Here is a 16,892-nt window from a genome sequence, read left to right on the forward strand (position 1 = left end):
GTGTCACAGTGTAACATACAGGGATCCCCCCATAGTGCAGCATGTCACAGTGTAACATACAGGGATCCCCCATAGTGCAGCGTGTCACAGTGTAACATACAGGGATCCCCCCATAGTGCAGCGTGTCACAGTGTAACATACAGGGATCCCCCCATAGTGCAGCGTGTCACAGTGTAACATACAGGGATCTCCCCATAGTGCAGCATGTCACAGTGTAACATACAGGGATCCCCCATAGTGCAGCGTGTCACAGTGTAACATACAGGGATCCCCCCATAGTGCAGCGTGTCACAGTGTAACATACAGGGATCCCCCCATAGTGCCGAGTGTCACAGTGTAACATACAGGGATCCCCCATAGTGCAGCGTGTCACAGTGTAACATACAGGGATCCCCCCATAGTGCAGCCTGTCACAGTGTAACATACAGGGATCCCCCCATAGTGCAGCGTGTCACAGTGTAACATACAGGGATCCCCCCATAGAGCAGCCTGTCACAGTGTAACATACAGGGATCCCCCATAGTGCAGCCTGTCACAGTGTAACATACAGGGATCCCCCATAGTGCAGCCTGTCACAGTGTAACATACAGAGATCCCCCCATAGTGCAGCGTGTCACAGTGTAACATACAGGGATCCCCCATAGTGCAGCGTGTCATAGTGTAACATACAGGGATCCCCCCATAGTGCAGCCTGTCACAGTGTAACATACAGGGATCCCCCCCATAGTGCAGCGTGTCACAGTGTAACATACAGGGATCCCCCCCATAGTGCAGCCTGTCACAGTGTAACATACAGGGATCCCCCCATAGTGCAGCGTGTCACAGCGTAACATACAGGGATCCCCGATAGTGCAGCGTGTCACATACAGGGATCCCCCCCATAGTGCAGCCTGTCACAGTGTAACATACAGTGATCCCCCATTGTGCAGCGTGTCACAGTGTAACATACAGGGATATCCCCATAGTGCAGCGTGTCACAGTGTAACATACAGGGATCCCCCCATAGTGCAGCGTGTCACAGTGTAACATACAGAGATCCCCCATAGTGCAGCGTGTCACAGTGTAACATACAGGGATCCCCCCCCCCATAGTGCAGCGTGTCACAGTGTAACATACAGGGATCCCCCCCATAGTGCAGCGTGTCACAGTGTAACATACAGGGATCCCCCCCATAGTGCAGCCTGTCACAGTGTAACATACAGTGATCCCCCCATAGTGCAGCGTGTCACAGTGTAACATACAGAGATCCCCCATAGTGCAGCGTGTCACAGTGTAACATACAGGGATCCCCCCCATAGTGCAGCGTGTCACAGTGTAACATACAGGGATCCCCCCCATAGTGCAGTGTGTCACAGTGTAACATACAGGGATCCCCCCCATAGTGCAGCGTGTCACAGTGTAACATACAGGGATCCCCCATAGTGCAGCGTGTCACAGTGTAATATACAGGGATCCCCCATAGTGCAGCGTGTCACAGTGTAACATACAAGGATCCCCCCATAGCTCAGCATGTCACAGTGTAACATACAGGGATCCCCCCATAGCGCAGCGTGTCACAGTGTAACATACAGGGATCCCCCCATAGCGCAGCGTGTCACAGTGTAACATACAGGGATCCCCCCCATAGTGCAGCGTGTCACAGTGTAACATACAGGGATCCCCCCCATAGTGCAGCGTGTCACAGTGTAACATACAGGGATCCCCCCATAGTGCAGCGTGTCACAGTGTAACATACAGGGATCCCCCATAGTGCAGCGTGTCACAGTGTAATATACAGGGATCCCCCATAGTGCAGCGTGTCACAGTGTAACATACAAGGATCCCCCCATAGTTCAGCGTGTCACAGTGTAACATACATGGATCCCCCCATAGTTCAGCGTGTCACAGTGTAACATACAGGGATCTCCCCATAGTGCAGCGTGTCACAGTGTAACATACAGGGATCCCCCCATAGTGCAGCATGTCACAGTGTAACATACAGGGATTCCCCACATAGTCCAGCGTGTCACAGTGTAACATACAGGGATCCCCCCATAGTGCAGCGTGTCACAGTGTAACATAGAGGGATTCCCCCATAGTGAAGCGTGTCACAGTGTAACATACAGAAATCCCCCCCATAGTGCAGCGTGTCACAGTGTAACATACAGGGATCCCCCCATAGTGCAGCGTGTCACAGTGTAACATACAGGGATCCCCCCATAGTGCAGCGTGTCACAGTGTAACATACATGGATCCCCCCATAGTGCAGCGTGTAACAGTGTAACATACATGGATCCCCCCATAGTGCAGCGTGTCACAGTGTAATATACAGGGATCCCCCATAGTGCAGCGTGTCACAGTGTAACATACAGGGATCCCCCATAGTGCAGAGTGTCACAGTGTAACATACAGGGATCCCCCCATAGTGCAGCCTGTCACAGTGTAACATACAGGGTTCTCCCCATAGTGCAGCGTGTCACATACAGGGATACCCCCATAGTGCAGCGTGTCACAGTGTAACATACCGGGATCCCCCATAGTGCAGCGTGTCACAGTGTAACATACAGGGATCCCCTCATAGCGCAGCGTGTCACAGTGTAACATACAGGGATCCCCCCATAGTGCAGCCTGTCACAGTGTAACATACAGGGATCCCCCCATAGTGCAGCGTGTCACAGCGTAACATACAGGGATCCCCCATAGTGCAGCGTGTCACATACAGGGATCCCCCCCATAGTGCAGCCTGTCACAGTGTAACATACAGTGATCCCCCATTGTGCAGCGTGTCACAGTGTAACATACAGGGATATCCCCATAGTGCAGCGTGTCATAGTGTAACATACAGGGATCCCCCCATAGTGCAGCGTGTCACAGTGTAACATACAGAGATCCCCCATAGTGCAGCGTGTCACAGTGTAACATACAGAGATCCCCCATAGTGCAGCGTGTCACAGTGTAACATACAGGGATCCCCCCCCCATAGTGCAGCGTGTCACAGTGTAACATACAGGGATCCCCCCCATAGTGCAGCGTGTCACAGTGTAACATACAGGGATCCCCCCCATAGTGCAGCCTGTCACAGTGTAACATACAGTGATCCCCCATTGTGCAGCGTGTCACAGTGTAACATACAGGGATATCCCCATAGTGCAGCGTGTCACAGTGTAACATACAGGGATCCCCCCATAGTGCAGCGTGTCACAGTGTAACATACAGAGATCCCCCATAGTGCAGCGTGTCACAGTGTAACATACAGGGATCCACCCCCCATAGTGCAGCGTGTCACAGTGTAACATACTGGGATCCCCCCATAGTGCAGCGTGTCACAGTGTAACATACAGGGATCCCCCCCATAGTGCAGTGTGTCACAGTGTAACATACAGGGATCCCCCCCATAGTGCAGCGTGTCACAGTGTAACATACAGGGATCCCCCATAGTGCAGCGTGTCACAGTGTAATATACAGGGATCCCCCATAGTGCAGCGTGTCACAGTGTAACATACAAGGATCCCCCCATAGTTCAGCATGTCACAGTGTAACATACAGGGATCCCCCCATAGCGCAGCGTGTCACAGTGTAACATACAGGGATCCCCCCATAGCGCAGCGTGTCACAGTGTAACATACAGGGATCCCCCCCATAGTGCAGCGTGTCACAGTGTAACATATAGGGATCCCCCCCATAGTGCAGCGTGTCACAGTGTAACATACAGGGATCCCCCATAGTGCAGCGTGTCACAGTGTAATATACAGGGATCCCCCATAGTGCAGCGTGTCACAGTGTAACATACAAGGATCCCCCCATAGTTCAGCGTGTCACAGTGTAACATACATGGATCCCCCCATAGTTCAGCGTGTCACAGTGTAACATACAGGGATCTCCCCATAGTGCAGCGTGTCACAGTGTAACATACAGGGATCCCCCCATAGTGCAGCATGTCACAGTGTAACATACAGGGATTCCCCCCATAGTCCAGCGTGTCACAGTGTAACATACAGGGATCCCCCCATAGTGCAGCGTGTCACAGTGTAACATAGAGGGATTCCCCCATAGTGAAGCGTGTCACAGTGTAACATACAGAAATCCCCCCCATAGTGCAGCGTGTCACAGTGTAACATACAGGGATCCCCCCATAGTGCAGCGTGTCACAGTGTAACATACAGGGATCCCCCCATAGTGCAGCGTGTAACATACATGGATCCCCCCATAGTGCAGCGTGTAACAGTGTAACATACATGGATCCCCCCATAGTGCAGCGTGTCACAGTGTAATATACAGGGATCCCCCATAGTGCAGCGTGTCACAGTGTAACATACAGGGACCCCCTCATAGCGCAGCGTGTCACAGTGTAACATACAGGGATCCCCCCATAGTGCAGCGTGTCACAGTGTAACATACAGGGATCCCCCCATAGTGCAGCGTGTCACAGTGTAACATACAGGGATCCCCCCATAGTGCAGCGTGTCACAGTGTAACATACAGGGATCCCCCCATAGTGCAGCGTGTCACAGTGTAACATACAGAAATCCCCCCCATAGTGCAGCGTGTCACAGTGTAACATAGAGGGATTCCCCCATAGTGCAGCGTGTCACAGTGTAACATACAGAGATCCCCCCGTAGTGCAGCGTGTCACAGTGTAACATACAGGGATCCCCCCCCCCCATAGTGCAGCATGTCACATACAGGGATCCCCCCATAGTGCAGCGTGTCACAGTGTAACATACAGAGATCCCCCCCATAGTGCAGCGTGTCACAGTGTAACATACAGGGATCCCCCATAGTGCAGCCTGTCACAGTGTAACATACAGGGATCCCCCCATAGTGCAGCGTGTCACAGTGTAACATACAGGGATCCCCCCATAGTGCAGCGTGTCACAGTGTAACATACAGGGATCCCCCCATAGTGCAGCGTGTCACAGTGTAACATACAGGGATCCCCCCATAGTGCAGCGTGTCACAGTAACATACAGGGATCCCCCCATAGTGCACCGTGTCACAGTGTAACATACAGGGATCCCCCCCCATAGTGCAGCGTGTCACAGTGTAACATACAGGGATCCCCCCCATAGTGCAGCGTGTCACAGTAACATACAGGGATCCCCCCATAGTGCACCGTGTCACAGTGTAACATACAGGGATAATCCCATAGTGCAGCGTGTCACAGTGTAACATACAGGGATCCCCCCCATAGTGCAGTGTGTCACAGTGTAACATACAGGGATCCCCCCATAGTGCAGTGTGTCACAGTGTAACATACAGGGATCCCCCCATAGTGCAGCCTGTCACAGTGTAACATACAGGGATCCCCCCATAGTGCAGCCTGTCACAGTGTAACATACAGGGATCCCCCCATAGTGCAGCGTGTCACAGTGTAACATACAGGGATCCCCCCATAGTGCAGGGTGTCACAGTGTAACATACAAGGATCCCCCCATAGTGCAGCGTGTCACAGTGTAACATACAGGGAGCCCCCCATAGTGCAGCGTGTCACAGTAACATACAGGGATCCCCCCATAGTGCAGCGTGTCACAGTGTAACATACAGGGATCCCCCCATAGTGCAGCGTGTCACAGTGTAACATACAGGGATCCCCCCATAGTGCAGCGTGTCACAGTGTAACATACAGGGATCCCCCCATAGTGCAGCGTGTCACAGTGTAACATACAGGGATCCCCCCATAGTGCAGCGTGTCACAGTGTAACATACAGGGATCCCCCCATAGTGCAGCGTGTCACAGTGTAACATACAGGGATCCCCCATAGTGCAGCGTGTCACAGTGTAACATACAGGGATCCCCCCATAGTGCAGCCTGTCACAGTGTAACATACAGGGATCCCCCCATAGTGCAGCCTGTCACAGTGTAACATACAGGGATCCCCCCATAGTGCAGCCTGTCACAGTGTAACATACAGGGATCCCCCCCATAGTGCAGCGTGTCACAGTGTAACATACAGGGATCCCCCCCATAGTGCAGCGTGTCACAGTGTAACATACAGGGATCCCCCCCATAGTGCAGCGTGTCACAGTGTAACATACAGGGATCCCCCCATAGTGCAGCCTGTCACAGTGTAACATACAGGGATCCCCCCATAGTGCAGCGTTTCACAATGTAACATACAGGGATCCCCCATAGTGCAGCCTGTCACAGTGTAACATACAGGGATCCCCCCCATAGTGCAGCGTGTCACAGTGTAACATACAGGGATCCCCCCATAGTGCAGCGTGTCACAGTGTAACATACAGGGATCCCCCCATAGTGCAGCGTGTCACAGTGTAACATACAGGGATCCCCCCATAGTGCAGCGTGTCACAGTGTAACATACAGGGATCCCCCCCATAGTGCAGCGTGTCACAGTGTAACATACAGGGATCCCCCCCATAGTGCAGCCTGTCACAGTGTAACATACAGGGATCCCCCCATAGTGCAGCGTGTCACAGTGTAACATACAGGGATCCCCCCATAGTGCAGCGTGTCACAGTGTAACATACAGGGATCCCCCCATAGTGCAGCGTGTCACAGTGTAATATACAGGGATCCCCCCATAGTGCAGCGTGTCACAGTGTAACATAGAGGGATTCCCCCATAGTGAAGCGTGTCACAGTGTAACATACAGAAATCCCCCCCATAGTGCAGCGTGTCACAGTGTAACATACAGGGATCCCCCCATAGTGCAGCGTGTCACAGTGTAACATACAGGGATCCCCCCATAGTGCAGCGTGTCACAGTGTAACATACATGGATCCCCCCATAGTGCAGCGTGTAACAGTGTAACATACATGGATCCCCCCATAGTGCAGCGTGTCACAGTGTAATATACAGGGATCCCCCATAGTGCAGCGTGTCACAGTGTAACATACAGGGATCCCCCCATAGGGCAGCCTGTCACAGTGTAACATACAGGGTTCTCCCCATAGTGCAGCGTGTCACATACAGGGATACCCCCATAGTGCAGCGTGTCACAGTGTAACATACAGGGATCCCCCATAGTGCAGCGTGTCACAGTGTAACATACAGGGATCCCCTCATAGCGCAGCGTGTCACAGTGTAACATACATGGATCCCCCCATAGTGCAGCGTGTAACACAGGGTTGCCGACCCTCCCGGAATTTCCGGGAGTCTCCCGAAAATCGGGGCTCCCTCCCGGCCCCCCGGAAGGGTGGGCAACCCTCCCGGATTCAGGGGGGACCCCCGCTGTACCCCGGATCGCGGCATTAAAATGCCGCAATCCTCGGGTCTCAGAGGAGGGGGCGGAGCTAAAATGACACAATCGTGTCATTTTAGCCCCGCCCCCTCCACGGAGATCACTACATTAGCTGGTTTAACAGCATGGGGGCGGGGCTTAGTGATGTCACGCTTAAGCCCCGCCCCCCTGAGCGGCTACTGAATCTCTCCTCTCCGGGCTTCTCCCGGAGAGGAGAAGAAGAAAGTCGGCAACCCTGGTGTAACAGTGTAACATACATGGATCCCCCATAGTGCAGCGTGTCACAGTGTAATATACAGGGATCCCCCATAGTGCAGCGTGTCACAGTGTAACATACAGGGATCCCCCCATAGTGCAGCCTGTCACAGTGTAACATACAGGGTTCTCCCCATAGTGCAGCGTGTCACATACAGGGATACCCCCATAGTGCAGCGTGTCACAGTGTAACATACAGGGATCCCCCATAGTGCAGCGTGTCACAGTGTAACATACAGGGATCCCCTCATAGCGCAGCGTGTCACAGTGTAACATACAGGGATCCCCCCATAGTGCAGCGTGTCACAGTGTAACATACAGGGATCCCCCCATAGTGCAGCGTGTCACAGTGTAACATACAGGGATCCCCCCATAGTGCAGCGTGTCACAGTGTAACATACAGGGATCCCCCCATAGTGCAGCGTGTCACAGTGTAACATAGAGGGATTCCCCCATAGTGCAGCGTGTCACAGTGGGCCTTATTTTGGTTCATTCTTTCTGACAAAATCCTTCTTAGATGGACAAAACCATGTGCACTGCAGGGGGACAGATGTAACATGTGCAGAGAGAATTAGATTTGGGTGAGTAATTTTGTTTCTGTGCAGGGAAAATACTGACTGCTTTATTTTTACACTGCAATATAGATCTCACTTTGAAGTAAAACCCCACCCAAATCTAATTCTCTCTGCACAAGTAACATCTGCCCCACCTGCAGTGCACATGGTTTTGCCCACCTAAGAAGGATTTTGTCAGAAAGAATGAACCAAAATAAGGCCCAGTGTAACATACAGGGATCCCCCCATAGTGCAGTGTGTCACAGTGTAACATACAGGGATCCCCCATAGTGCAGCGTGTCACAGTGTAACATACAGAAATCCCCCCCCATAATGCAGCGTGTCACAGTGTAACATAGAGGGATCCCCCATAGTGCAGCGTGTCACAGTGTAATATACAGGGATCCCCCCATAGTGCAGCGTGTCACAGTAACATACAGGGATCCCCCCATAGTGCAGCGTGTCACAGTAACATACAGGGATCCCCCCATAGTGCAGCGTGTCACAGTAACATACAGGGATCCCCCCATAGTGCAGCGTGTCACAGTGTAAGATACAGGGATCCCCCCATAGTGCAGCGTGTCACAGTGTAACATACAGGGATCCCCCCATAGTGCAGCGTGTCACAGTGTAACATACAGGGATCCTCCATAGTGCAGCGTGTCACAGTGTAACATACAGGGATCCCCCCATAGTGCAGCGTGTCACAGTAACATACAGGGATCCCCCCATAGTGCACCGTGTCACAGTGTAACATACAGGGATAATCCCATAGTGCAGCGTGTCACAGTGTAACATACAGGGATCCCCCCCATAGTGCAGTGTGTCACAGTGTAACATACAGGGATCCCCCCATAGTGCAGTGTGTCACAGTGTAACATACAGGGATCCCCCCATAGTGCAGCCTGTCACAGTGTAACATACAGGGATCCCCCCATAGTGCAGCCTGTCACAGTGTAACATACAGGGATCCCCCCATAGTGCAGCGTGTCACAGTGTAACATACAAGGATCCCCCCATAGTGCAGCGTGTCACAGTGTAACATACAGGGAGCCCCCCATAGTGCAGCGTGTCACAGTGTAACATACAGGGATCCCCCATAGTGCAGCGTGTCACAGTGTAACATACAGGGATCCCCCCATAGTGCAGCCTGTCACAGTGTAACATACAGGGATCCCCCCATAGTGCAGCCTGTCACAGTGTAACATACAGGGATCCCCCCATAGTGCAGCGTGTCACAGTGTAACATACAGGGATCCCCCCATAGTGCAGCGTGTCACAGTAACATACAGGGATCCCCCCATAGTGCACCGTGTCACAGTGTAACATACAGGGATAATCCCATAGTGCAGCGTGTCACAGTGTAACATACAGGAATCCCCCCATAGTGCAGCGTGTCACAGTGTAACATACAGGGATCCCCCCATAGTGCAGCGTGTCACAGTGTAACATACAGGGATCCCCCCCATAGTGCAGGGTGTCACAGTGTAACATACAGGGATCCCCCCATAGTGCAGCGTGTCACAGTGTAACATACAGGGATCCCCCCATAGTGCAGCGTGTCACAGTGTAACATACAGAGATCCCCCCATAGTGCAGCGTGTCTCAGTGTTACATACAGAAATCCCCCCATAGTGCAGCGTGTCACAGTGTAACATACAGGGATCCCCCCCATAGTGCAGCGTGTCAGATACAGGGATTTCCCCCCCCCCCCCCCATAGTGCAGCATGTCACATACAGGGATCCCCCCATAGTGCAGCCTGTCACAGTGTAACATACAGGGATCCCACCCATCAGTCTACACAGGCATATCCAAACTGAAGCCCTCCACCTGTTGTGAAACTACACATCCCAGCATGCTTTGCCATAGTGTTAGCATTCGCTAAAAGCAAAACTGTGGCAAGGCATGATGGGACTTGCAGTTTTACAACAGTTGGAGGGCCATAGTTTTGACATGCCCAGTCTACAAGAGCTACAAGTCCCAGCATGCTCACCAGTCTCTGCCTTGCAGCACCACAGCTAGGGCTGGGAGGACTCAGCTGCCTCTCCCTGGTCCCAGTGATAGCACACACCTGGTATTATACTGCAGCCTGTGTGAGTAGAACAGCAGCTCCCCTGTAAGTGCCCTTATGGCTCACACCCAGCAATCACTACTACTATGCTGTTACTAGCAGTATAATACCTGGGGTTACCTGGTGCCAGCTGCAGCACTATCCCTCCTGCCTGTCATGCACACCAGGATAGGAACGTTTCCCTGGTAACACAGCTCCTCCCACTCTGCCCCTCACAGGAAATACACTTTGGCTACAGCCTCGGAGGAGTCTGGGAGCTGAGTACAACCTTACCGAACCCACAGGAAAATGGCCGCCGCTGTATGAGGACACTGGGTCATCCATGCCGGATTGCTAGAAGCGGTAGCTGCCTGTGTGAATGCATAGAGAGAAAGTTATGTGATGCGAGGTTACCGGAAGATCATAGATTACATGCTGTAAGTACAACTAGTAAGATTCCATAACAATTCTCCCCTGTGAGAGTGAACGGCGGCCATTTTTCCGAAGAACCTGTGGCTGCAGCATCTCGGCTTCCGGCTGGGGCAGCGCTGCTTATCTTACCGGAGGCCCCTCACTTCCAGCAGCCACGATGGGGACCGATAGAAGGCATTGCCGTATCTGGTAGCCGGTGATTATAGTGATGCCCCACGTGTTATTATTATTATACAGGAGGAGCAGCCTGTGGTGTCCTGTTACACAGGGGGAGCGGCCTGTGGTGTCCTGTTACACAGGGGGAGCGGCCTGTGGTGTCTTGTTTTACAGGGGGAGCGGCCTGTGGTGTCTTGTTATACAGGGGGAGTACGTTATCCTGTTATACAGGGGGAGTGGCTTGTGTTATCCTGTTATACAGGGGTAGTGGCCTGCCGTGTCCTGTTATACAGGGAGAACCTACTGCGATATCCTGTTATACAGGGGGAGCAGAGCCGGCCCTAGCCTAAATTACGCCCTAGGCAAGATTTTGACTGTTGCCCCCTAGCACCGCCACTAGTTCCGTCTCTGACCCTGCTCCCCTTTCCCAGCATCATCAACCCTCATCACAGCAGTCATTTTGGTGCTCCTACCCGCAATATTTTAAATAGAAACAGCGCACCCATTCGGTGCGGAGCCCAAACAGGGGTGTGTTCTTGCTGGGAAGGGGCATGGCCACACAATAGTACCCCCAATTCAAATTATGCCACACAGTAGTGCAACTTTATTCACATTATATCATGCAATGGTGTCCCTTATTCACGTTACATCACACAGTAGTACCACTTTACCTTATGTACATTACTCATATTATTCACATTATACCATTAGAAAAAAATCCTGAGAAAATATTGTATTTTAAGCACCTCCATGGCCACACTGCAACCCAGCACAAAGCAGTGTGTGCTGGGCAGAGGAGAAGAGCTGCAGCTGATGCTGTCACTTAAGGGGACGGGGCCCCCACTGGGCCCTTCCATCAGACTTTGGCCTGGGTAATTTGGACCCCCTACCCCTTTTTCTCGGCACCCCTGATACCACACAGTAATGCCCCTTACACATGACACACCTTATTGATGTCCTTATAACCATAATGCCCCTTACACATTATACCAACCTTTATTAATGCCCTTCATACATATAATTACACACATAATGCACCTTACACATATGTCACACATTATTAATGCCCTTATACACATGAAACACATTATGCCCCTTACACATATGTCACACATTATTAATGCATTTATACATGACACACATAATGCCCCTTACACATATGCCGAACACTATTGCACAACCAACCCACCCGCAGACAGGACTCGCACAGCCGCTAACAGCCTCACTCACACACACAAAATAGGCATGCTGCATATCATTTTAATCAGCAGAAGCTGCAGATGCCCCTAGGCATTCCAAATGCCCTAGGCAATTGCCTAGTTGGTCTATGCCTAAGGCCGGCTCTGAGGGGGAGCTTCCTGCGGTGTCCTGTTATGCAGGGAGAGCGTCCTTCGGTGTCCTGTAATACATGAGCGTGTCCTGCGGTGTCCCATTATATAGGAGAGCAGCCTGTGGTGTCCTGTATATAGGGGGAGCAGCCTGTGGCATCCCGTTATACAGGGAGAGAAGCCTGCGGCATTCCTTTATACAGGGGGAGTGGTATGCGGCATCCTCTGTTACACAGGGGTAGCGGCCTGCGGCGTCCTCTTATACAGGGGGTGCGTTGTCCTCTGTTATACAAGGGGACCAGCCTGCGGCAGCCGTTGTTGTACAGGAGGAGTGACCTGCGGTGTCCCGTCTCACAGGGGGTGCGGCCTGCGGCATCCTTTTATACAGGGAGGGTGGCCAGTGGTGTCCTTTTACATTTCTTTTGCGACATTTATTATAATGGACGTTGTTGTGAATTATTTTCCTATAGCGCTTATTATGGTTACCACCTCATCCCTTTTATTCCAGACTCATATTCTGTGGCTGATTAAAACCAGGTGAAATGGAGTTTTGCAGTCAGCCAGCTGTACTGTGTGGTGTATATTGTAATTATTATATTTATTCCAGAACAACGGAGCATTGAGGATGAAACCCGTCACTGATTCCTCGAGGATGAACAATGACAAGAGTTACATGACTGAAAGGATACTAAGTCTTACCCTGGAGATCATGTACCTGCTGACTGGGGAGGTGAGGAGATCTGGGAGTGTCACTATGACATCACTAATATCTATAGTAATAATACAGGGACATGACTGGGGAGGTGAGGGGATCTGGGAGTGTCACTGTGACATCACTTATATCTATAGTAATAATACAGGGACGTTACTGGGGAGGTGAGGGGATATGGGAGTGTCACTGTGACATCACTAATACATACCGCTCAACTTCTGTGCCGCGCGAGCGGCCAAAAAGGGGGCGGGGCGTATGCAAATGAGGGCACGGCTTAAGTTAATTAGCCGCAACCTCATTTTCATACGAGAATAGACGCTGTGCGCGTGCGCACAGCATCTATTCTATTAGATTGGGGGGTCTCCCAACTGCCACCCCCCGCAGCGGGACAATGCCTGCCGCGGGTGGGACAGGACCCGAAAATCGGGACTGTCCCGCTGTAATCGTGACAGTTGGGAGGTATGCTAATATATATAGTAATAATACAGGGACATGACTGGGGAGGTGATATGATCTGGGATAGCCACTGTGACATCACTTATATCTACAGTAATACAGGGACATGAATGGGGAGGTGAGGGGATCTGGGAGTGTCACTGTGACATCACATATATCTATAGTAATAATACAGGGACGTGACTGGGGAGGTGAGGGGATCTGGGAGTGTCACTGTGACATCACATATATCTATAGTAATAATACAGGGACATGACTGGGGAGGTGAGGGGATCTGGGAGTGTCACTGTGACATCACTTATATCTATAGTAGTAATACAGGGACTTGACTGGGGAGGTGAGGGGATCTGGGAGTGTCACTGTGACATCACTTATATCTATAGTAGTAATACAGGGACATGACTGGGGAGGTGAGGGGATCTGGGAGTGTCACTGTGACATCACTTATATCTATAGTAATAATACAGGGACGTGATCGGGGAGGTGAGGGGATCTGGGAGTGTCACTGTGACATCACTTATATCTATAGTAATAATACAGGGACGTGACTGGGGAGGTGAGGAGATCTGGGAGTGTCACTGTGACATCACTTATACCTATAGTAATAATACAGGGACATGACTGGGGAGGTGAGGGGATCTGGGAGCGTCACTGTGACATCACTTACATCTATAGTAATAATACAGGGACATGACTGGGGAGGTGAGGGGATCTGGGAGTGTCACTGTGACATCACTTATATCTATAGTAGTAATACAGGGACATGACTGGGGAGGTGAGGGGGTCTGGGAGTGTCACTGTGACATCACTTATTTATTTGTTTTTGAAAAAAAAATTATTGAGATTTTCACATATACATAGCAAATATTCCAAAAGGAAAACTATGTAAGCAGTATGATAAAATGGTACACAATGCAACATCAACAGAAGGAGGATCTCGACGTCAAAGTATAAACATTCCTCGTAGATTACTCTTTTCATCATCAGAAAAATTACTGAAAAATATGAAGAGTCCAAAAAAAAAAAAAAAAAATGGTGATGCCTAGAAAATTGCTAAGGTACATGTAATACCATCAATGTCAAGATTGTGTTATAAAGCATTGGACAAATATGAAATCGCAACGTGCACCAAAACCAATTCAATAAATCACCTGAGCTAGTTAAACATACAAAATAGTAGACTCATTCATCCATAATTCACACCGGAGGGAAATAAGGGGGGGGGGGGGGGTTGGTATATTATCTCTGAGTAACCTCAATTATATGTTCTCTAAATTCTGGTGATAACGTTTCAAATAGCGGGGACCATTTAGATAAGAATTTCTGGGTTTTACAGTCCACATCCGGGAGAGTAGACTGACGCTCGTAACAAAGTATTGTGGTCAGCCCAGATTGTAAATGCTCAAGCCTAGGTGGTACAGGGGAAATCCACTGCTTAACTATGAGCTTTTTTGCAACTGTAAGGATTATTATCAGAAGGGGGATCATTGGGTGTGCGGACTGGGGTATCTGCCAAGCAGCAGTTTGTAAACCTTAAAGATCTTTTATATCGAACGGTAGGTCAATATCAAATGAGTTATGTATATACCATTTCACTTTGAACCAAAATGTTGCTATTTTGGGACAGTGCCAAAAGTTGTGTAGAAATAGGGCTTTTGGATAATGACACTTAGGGCATCTACCCGAGTCTGAAGAAACCCTGTGCATTCTCTGGCCCGGTGAAATATTTGCTCGGTACAAAAATTTCAAATGGATCTCCTGTAATTGTGCTGAGTGCAAAATTTGAAATATGGATGGTATAGAATGAGTTAGATCTCTTCTAGTCACGGGAAGAGAATTCCGAAGACCAAGTCTCGAGGAGGGGTGACCATAGCTTATTCATGTTTATAACGGAGATAAATATGTCACCATATAGCCATTGAGTTTTATAATGTGTTTTGCTAATTCTAGTAATCAGTGAGGTCAGAGGGTCCGGTGTTTCTTCATTTGGCCAGGGGATTGGAAGAGACTGTATATAGTGTCGCAGTTGTAGGTACATGAAAAGATCTGACCAAGGTAAATCAAAAAGATTTACTAAATCAGTGAAAGAATATAGGGAAGCACCTGGGTCAAACACATCTCTAATTGCAGAGATTCCAGACCGTGAACCTAGAATTGGTAAGAGGTGGGGTAAAACAAGGATTGCCTCCTATAGATATAAATTTGGAATGTGTAGGGTTTCTGCCCCAAGCTTTATGTATGGCCCCCAGGCCTGGTATGTATCCCAAAATAGAATATTATTTGTGAAAGTGGGCGGTATAAGGGATTTAGGGGTATGTAGCAGGGCTTTGAGATCATATGGGGCCACTAGTGCTTGTTCCAAATTATAATTAGTATGAATAGACGAGTCTAATAACCAATCCGAAATGTACCGAAAGGCGACGGCTGTAGAGAAGGATAGAAGGTCCGGGACGGCCAGGCCACCATGCTCCTTATGGATCTTCAGTTTTGTTAAGGGGTTTGTTATGGTTTTTTTTTTTATTATTCCATAAAAATTTGGTAAATAGTTTATCGTAGGCTGAACAGTCTTTCCTGTTGGGTCTCCGAGGCAGCATCTGTAGCGTGTAAGATATTTTTGGAAATATAATACGGTACTTGTGGACTTTCACGGCTCCCATCGCATGCCATATATAGTAGCATGCGATGGCATGCGATTTTTGCCGTTTTTATGCATTTTTATTTTAAAAATTGCATGCGATTTGATCGCATGCAATTTTTTATCAGAAATGCATCCAAATGCATTGAAATTTGTATCAAACATGTTCAATGGCCCCCAAATGTCATTTTTCAGGCTGTACCACCCCCACTATCAACGCGAACATGAAGCGTGGCGAGCGCCGGCGGTACGCGTCCTACGACCTTTTCATACCCCCACTATCCACGTCGGCGTGGAGTTGAGAATAGAAAGTGTGGCGAGCCACCGAGCCCGAAGCGTGGCGTGCGCACGCGGACACCTGTGAAGCCCGCGAGGGGACGCGTATACCTGTGCAGGTATCCGTGTCCCCTCGCGGGGCTCGCTGCGCGCGCCACGCTTCGGGCTCTGTGGCTCACTGCGCTCGCCACACTTTATATTCTCAACTCCACGCCGACGTGGATAGTGGGGATATGAAAAGGTCGTAGGACGCGTACCGCCGCCGCTCGCCACGCTTTGGGTTCGCGTTCATAGTGGGGGTGGTACAGCCTGAAAAATGATATTTGGGGGCCATTGAACATGTTTGATACAAATTTCAATGCATTTGGATGCATTTCTGTGAAAAATGCGATGTGATTTTTTGCTATACGATGCACATCGTGGGAGCCGTGATTGTCCACAAGTACCTATAATACTTTTTAAAACCGCCACCCTCCCCAGTAACGAAATCGGTAAGGAAGACCAAGAGGTCAATAACTGAGAGATTTTGGACATAATCGGGTTATAATTTGCCGCGTATAATTTTAGTCAGGTCGGCAGGGACAAAGACACCTAGATATTTTAGTTTCATTTTATTCAGGGAAAACTGAAAGCGGATAGGATTAGAAGCAAGTGTGAGGGCGGGAGGAGTGAGTGGAAGCAGGTCAGATTTAGAGGGATTTACCTTCTAACCGGCAAAAGAACTAAAGTTATCAATGACGGACATATTAGGGATGGGTTTTAAAGAGTCGGATACAAAAAGGAGCATGTCGTCCGCAAATAAACTGACTTTTAAAATTTGATCCCCAACATGAACCCCTGTAAACGACTACAATTG

The 16,892-nt window shown here is 49.9% G+C and overlaps 2 protein-coding genes across 3 annotated transcripts in view; one reads left to right on the top strand and one right to left on the bottom strand.

Moving 5' to 3' along the window:
• Positions 1 to 16,892, bottom strand: part of LOC146007509 (uncharacterized) — a 99,380-nt gene that overhangs the window by 48,224 nt on the left and 34,264 nt on the right. Inside the window, exon 1 of one of the 2 annotated variants that reach the window (XM_083145912.1) lies at positions 10,173 to 10,230. The exons of the other annotated variant lie outside the window; for it this stretch is intronic. The gene's annotated coding sequence lies outside the window, so the exon portion shown is untranslated. Of the gene's footprint in view, positions 1 to 10,172; positions 10,231 to 16,892 lie in introns of those variants that run through there. 2 annotated transcript variants of the gene reach the window in all.
• Positions 1 to 16,892, top strand: part of LOC146007512 (uncharacterized) — a 134,173-nt gene that overhangs the window by 31,703 nt on the left and 85,578 nt on the right. The window lies entirely within an intron of this gene.

Source organism: Crinia signifera, chromosome 6 (genome assembly GCF_055691185.1).
Source record: "Crinia signifera chromosome 6, ASM5569118v1, whole genome shotgun sequence".
Taxonomy (NCBI): domain Eukaryota; kingdom Metazoa; phylum Chordata; class Amphibia; order Anura; family Myobatrachidae; genus Crinia; species Crinia signifera.